A 6,456-nucleotide genomic window follows, 5' to 3' on the forward strand; every position below is an offset into this window, starting at 1 on the left:
GTGCCTCAGTAAAACCCGGGAGAGGGTGTTCTGTTACTAACGGGGAGATGGCAGAATGGATACTGGGCAGCAGCCAGCAGCCTCTGCCACGTAGGATTCAGGGAGGTGCTCTGGGGGAAGCGCTCAGCACAGGGCCAGGTATGTGGCTGGTGCTCAGGAAATGTGCGCTGTTATCAATGGTGTCACAGGTGAGTGCTTTGCACTTTCCCAAGGGATACAGAGACCCGCTGAGAACCAAGCCCTGGGACTGCTCTGGCTGCTTCGTGGGGGCCTCCATGCCATGCCCTGCATCCTCTAGGTGATGGAGAGAAGCACTGAGAGACAGCAATCCTCCACCCAACCCCGCAGGACCCACAGCCCAGGCTGGGGAGGATCTCAGGCCTCCTCTTTCCTTTCAAAGAAAGAACAGGAAAGTGGCCTTGCCTTCAGGGCTTGGGGACATGGAGAGATGGGTGACATTGGGGGCCTTGTAGCTCTGCTGCACGGCTGCCTCAACGGAGCATGGCAACCTCTACCAGCCCACGGCTCGAGGCCGGGGTCCACCTTGCAGCGCTCAGGCTCTGAAAGCCTGAGCAGAAGACCTGGCAGGTGTCTTCGTTCCACACCCTCCGAATGCGGCGCTGGCTGGTTTGAGCTTAGAGACATTTCCTCCCTAAATACTGCCCTCTGGACACGAAGCCCTTCTCAGCCCAAGGAGGGCTAGTAGGCGACACAGGAGGAGGAGCACGACCTCCGGTGGGCACTGTGCCCCTGCGGGTCCAGCTCACCCCCAGCCATGGATCAGGGGGCTCTGTTCTGCAGAGGCTGGGTTCACGCTCAGGAGCTGAGAGCCCCAGATCAGACAGATCCTGGCTCTGCCTCTTAGCAGCTGCGTGAGCCGATCTCTCCAATCACAGTGGGGATGAGAAGGGCACCCGTCTCTCCATCTTACTGTTAAAGATTTATAAAATAATCCATGCAAGGTGCTTGTGGAGAGGAGGAGCTCAATGAACGGTGCCTACTCAGACCGGGATTATGACTATTATTTTCTTCCATCCGTTCCACACTTTGCCTGCCCCCCGACCTGTCCACACCTCCCTGCTGGCGATGCCCTCCCATCCCGCAGTCTGCACGCTAAGCGTTTTCCGAGGCCCCCAGATTGGGCAGGTCCCCTGCGTGTCAGCTGGCTTTGCATTGCATTCCAGCTTTCTCCTTCCCAGCACTTTCCAAATCATGATGAATTCATTGTTGGGTGAAGCACTGCCCTCCAGACGAGGAGTCCTGAGCCAGCAGGGACTGTGCCTATTTCATTCATTGGCATAGCCCTAGTGCCCAGCACAGGGTGTGGCAGCATGGTGAGGAGTCTAGTAATTGCTTGCGGAACGAGTGAATGAATAAATGAATGAATGGCTGGATGAGCGAAGAGGGCGTTTTGCTGTCAGCCTAAGAATGTGTATTTCAGAGCAGAGTTCAGGGGCTTCCCTGGTGGCGCAGTGGTTAAGAATCCACCTGCCAATGCAGGGGACACGGGTTCGATCCCTGGTCCGGGAAGATCCCACATGCTGCGGAGCAACTAAGCCCGTGCGCCACAAGTACTGAGGCTGCGTGCCACAACTAATGAAGCCTGCGCACCTAGAGCCTGCGCTCCGCAACGAGAGAAGCCACCACAATGAGAAGCCTGTGCACCGCAACAAAGAGTAGCTCTGGCTCACCGCAACTAGAGAAAGCCCGCCTGCAGCAACAAAGACCCAACGCAGCCATAAATAAATAAATAAAGAGCAGAGTTCAGAGACTTTGAAAGACTAATTTTAATTTCAGCTCTGTCACTGACTTGCTGGTGGCTCAGAACAAGATCCTGCGTCTTTTTTATTTTTTCCACTCCCACCTCCTCCCTGCTTCTTCTGGAGTTTCAGTTTCCTCATCTGGAAACTAACAACGCTTCATAGAGTATGGCAAAAGGAGTCACTGAGATCATGGGGAAATAATGCAGAGATACTGAGCTCCTAACACATAGTAACTGCTTAGTAAACTCTGGCTGGAATAATAGCTATTGTTGGTTTTTTTTTCTTTTTTTCTTGAAGTGTAGTTGATGTACAACATTATATAAGTGACAGGTGTCCAGTACAGCGACTCACAATTTTTAAAAGTTATACTCCATTTATAGTTATTATAAAATATTGGCTAGTCATAACTATTGTTAATGTTCTCCTTGAAACAACAAGGGGTTTGCTCTGCACTTGTATGTCAAAATTCCCTGGACTGACCCACTCTCCTTGACCACTGGAAAGCTCAGGAAGAGCTGACAAAAACTTTCATTCATTCATTCATTCAATCATTCATGCATACATGCACAAGGTGATTCAGCAAACATTTTCTGGGTATTCTCTGGGTGCCAGGCCCAGGGCTGGATGCTGCTGGTTGGGGGCAGAAAGGAGGGTCCTGCACGGAGGAGAAAACCATCAAGTTCATCCTCTGTGCAAAGGGAAGTGGCGGAGACCCTCTGTCCACATCCTGTCATCCCCCCACCCCCACCCCATGGCTGGTCCATCTGTGTCCTTTTCCTGTGCCTCTTTCATCCCGGCCTGGGGTGCCTCTGCATCCCCACCCCACCAGCAGCCATTTCCTGCCCTTCTGTCATCTGCTTCCTTTGATCCTTTTGTCAAGAGACTCTTAGAAGCCTCCGAACCGTTGGCAATACTGGCAACCTCCGCCGTTGGGCTGGTGACCCCACAGAGGTTGGAGCCAACGTGGGCTTCTCTTGGGATGCTGCCTTGGGAGACAGATGGATTCTGGCCTCATTCATTCATTCATTCACTCACTCATTCAGCATTCAGCATTTGTTCACAGGCTCCAGGTCTGTGCGGGGCCCACAAAGTGAAAAAGACAGCCGTGGTCCCTGCCCTCACGGAGCTCCCACCCCAAGGGATGACCGCCCATCCCACACCGAGGGGATTCTGAAGGGAGACGGGTGTGCCTTGTCGGTCAGAAAGAAAACAGGGCCTTGGCCTCCAAACACAGGCCTCTGCCCTTCACCTGGCATGACTCCCCAGGCCTGGCTCAGGGCAGGAGCTCGGCTGATGCTGTCGAGGGGGGCTGATGCTGTCAAGGGGCTGCCATTTACTGAGCACTTACCACACGCTGTGCACACCAGCTCAACTGTTTGTGCCGGGCAGGAATCTGCGGACTCCTCACTCTGGCCCTGTGAGGGAGGTACGGTTATTCTCCCCATTTTATAGACAAGAAGATGGAGGCACGGAGAGATGAAGAAGTTTGCCCAGGGCCCTGCGGCTTGACGATGGCAGAGCTGGGTTCTGAACCTTGTTTGCCTGAGTTCAGGCACCACACTGTTCCACCTCCTGGTGAAGGAATGGGGGGTGGGCTGCTCCAGGCCTAAGGACCCTGGGCTCACCTCTGCTGCACAAGGTGGGGGGCCCGCCCTTTCTGTGCTCTGGCTTCAGTAGTTCCAGCGGGCGGCTGGCCGGGTGGGAGGGTGGGAAACGGTCAGGAAGGCAGGTGGAGGCCCACCTCCAGGGGAGGCCCTTCAGAGGCAGCTGTGTGGATTCAGAGGCCTCCTTTCTGCCCCACCCCCTCCTGGGGCCTCCAGAATGAGGGAGGAGGGGGAAGAGGGCGGACGGTGGGGGGGATGGTGGGGTCATCTCTGAAACAGGCCATGGCAGGGGCGGGGGAGAAGCGGGCAGGGCAGTATCTTCACAGCCCTGGGCCACCACCTTTTCTTCCCCCAACGCAGAGGCGGCTGTTCCATCCATCCGTCCATCCGTCTATCCATCCTTGTACTCATTCACGTATTCATTCACTCACTCTCTCAATCATTCACACACTCATTCACATGCTCACTCGTTCACACGCTCACTCATTCATTCACTCAGATACCATGTGGGCAACAGGGTACGCAGGTGAACCCAGTGTCTCTCCACAGGGAGCTTCCTGCAGGGCAGCCGACGACACACACGGAGAGCACGGGAACGGGGTAGGTCAGGCTTGCTATGCGCTGTGAATCTGTGCTGACGGGGAGGAAAGCAGTGGAGTGAATGCGGTTGGGCCGGTGCCTCCCTGAGGAGATGACCTGCGGGCTAAGGCCGGAAGGATCAATATGAGGAGGCCCGGAAGGCCTGGGGAGAGGGTGTCCGAGTATCAGGAACGGCAAGTGTAAAGGCCTGGAGGAGGGGAGGAGGGCAGCCTGTGTGTGAGATGGAGGGAGGGACGGAAGATGGGGACCGAGGCAGAGTCGTGCGTGGGCTGGTGCTGTGGGCACAGAGTCCGATGCCCTTCTGGGTACAATGCGAAGCCACTGGGGGTCAGACATGAACCCAGTCATGTCTTTGAAGGCACTGTGGGCTTCCCTGGGGCTGCACTTAGCGGGAGGCCCCGGGAAGGGGGAGGCGGAGGCAGGGAGGCCCTGAGGAGGCTGATGTGCCTCTTGGGGAGGGGTGGGGGGATGGAGAGGCTGGACCTCAGGGTGGCTGTGGGGAGGGACAGGGGACAGATTTGGTGACAGAGCCAACAGGACTTGCTTATGACTGGTGTGGGGGTCAGGGAGGACCCTGAGTTTTGGGACCTTCACTTTTCAGCACTTGGGACAGAAAGGGGCCTGAGGTTGGGGTGAGAAACTCCCCCCATAAATGGGGCGACCCCCAGACGACAGGCTCCCTGGGACCCACAGCCCCACCCCATGTCCTCGTTCTTTGTGATCAGTGGAGGCCCCGTGCAGTGTTTGCCCAGCCATCTGGGCCCTCAGGGGCCGGCGGCCAGACTGTCCATCTGCATCTGTCTGTCTCAGAGAGGAGGAAACCGGAGGCAGAGGGAACATCCGCCAGGGTTGGAGCCAGACCCTCCTCACTCCGCTTTGCCCTGGAAGCCTCATCCCGGGAAGCTGAGGTTTGGATGATCTGCTGGCTGCAGGTGGTGCCCCCAGTACCCTGGGATTGGCCCCCACGACTGCCGGCTGTTTACCCATGAGGCCCTCTACCTGCCAGAGACCCCTGGTTTCCATGAGAACAGCGCCCCTGGGGGCCGAGGAGGGCGGCCTCAGGGTCAGGGCTGTACCATGAGGCAGCAGGCGCTGTGGGACCCCGGGCGCCGAAGATACCACCCTGCCTGCTTCTCCGTGTGGCCTCAGAGACGACCCCACCATCCACTCCACGGTCCACCCTCTTCCCCCTCCTCCCTCCTCCCCTTGTCCAGCAAATCTACCCTTTAGGTGCTTCCCGTCAGTCTGCTCTGCCCCTCCCTCTGCTGCTCCAGTCCGGCCCCCCATTATTTCTTGCCTGGACATCTGCAGCAGCCACCCCCCTGGTCTCCCTGCTTCTCCCTTTGTCCCTGCAGTCCCTTCTGCTCGGGGCAGCCAAAGCAATCTTTCTGGAAGGTTCTTCTGAATGTGTCACTCCTCTGCCTAAAACCTTCCATGGCTCCCCATTACCCTCAGTATAACATTGAAACTAACATAAGCCCGGGAATGGTCCAACCCAGGCTGACCTCTCTACCTCCATCCTTCAGTGATACTTTCTGTAGCTCTCGGCTTCTGAAACTGAATATTTTTCAATTGTTTGAATTAGCTCTGCTTCATTCTCGCCCCCTGGGCCTTTGCACGTGCTATGTGTCCTTTGCCGGAAGCACCCCCACAGCCTCTGCCTGGCTGACTGCTACTCAAGCTTTGGGTTTCAGGTTAGCTCTCTTCTCCTAAGGCATCCCTAGACCCCGCCCCCTCCCCCATCACACGCCTGACCACACTGGACAGGTCCTCCTCTTTAGGGCCTCTCTATGCCCACACACAGTAGGTGCCTGGGAGAAGGTTCAAGGGCAGGCTGGGAGGATTGGTGGGTCGTGCTCAGGCCTCTGGGGTATGTGTGCCGGAGAGAGAAGGAGGCAGCTCCTGGAGCCATTGTCACAGCAAATGTAACCTCCCATCTCCAGGGCCCCAACATGGTCCCATGGAAGATCTTGGGCCACTGCCACAAATGGAAGAGCAGCTGGGGGGCACTGGGAGGGCTCTGCCCACAGATAATCATATTGGTGACGGTGTCGTGCTCTGTGCCGAGAGCCACCTTTGCTCGAGCTCATTCTGTCCCTTTATCATCCCCAGGTCACAGATGAGGAAACTGAGGCTCTGAGGGGGTGCCGTGACTTGCTCAAGGTCACACAGTCATACCGGAGCTGGGGTGGGAACCCCGGATTCTGGCTGTACGTATCATCAGTCACCACCTGGCTGGCTTTGGGCACTTCACCTAGACCCCGCAGGCCTCGGTTCTTTCTCCAGAAAATGGGCTTCTTAGTAGTAATGACTGCTTTTCAGGGTGTTTGTGGTACCAGCACCCTGCAGGTGAGTGATGCAGGCCCAGCTTTCGGAAGAGGTGGGTCAGAGAGGGAGAGACAGTGATGTGGCCGTGGTCACAGGGCATGGGGGGGTTTGGGTTAGCCTCTGAGGCCAAGGCTAGTGGTACTTGGTGAGATTTTCTCCAT

This window comes from Balaenoptera physalus (assembly GCF_965194825.1).
Source record: "Balaenoptera physalus genome assembly, chromosome: 7".
Classification (NCBI taxonomy): domain Eukaryota; kingdom Metazoa; phylum Chordata; class Mammalia; order Artiodactyla; family Balaenopteridae; genus Balaenoptera; species Balaenoptera physalus.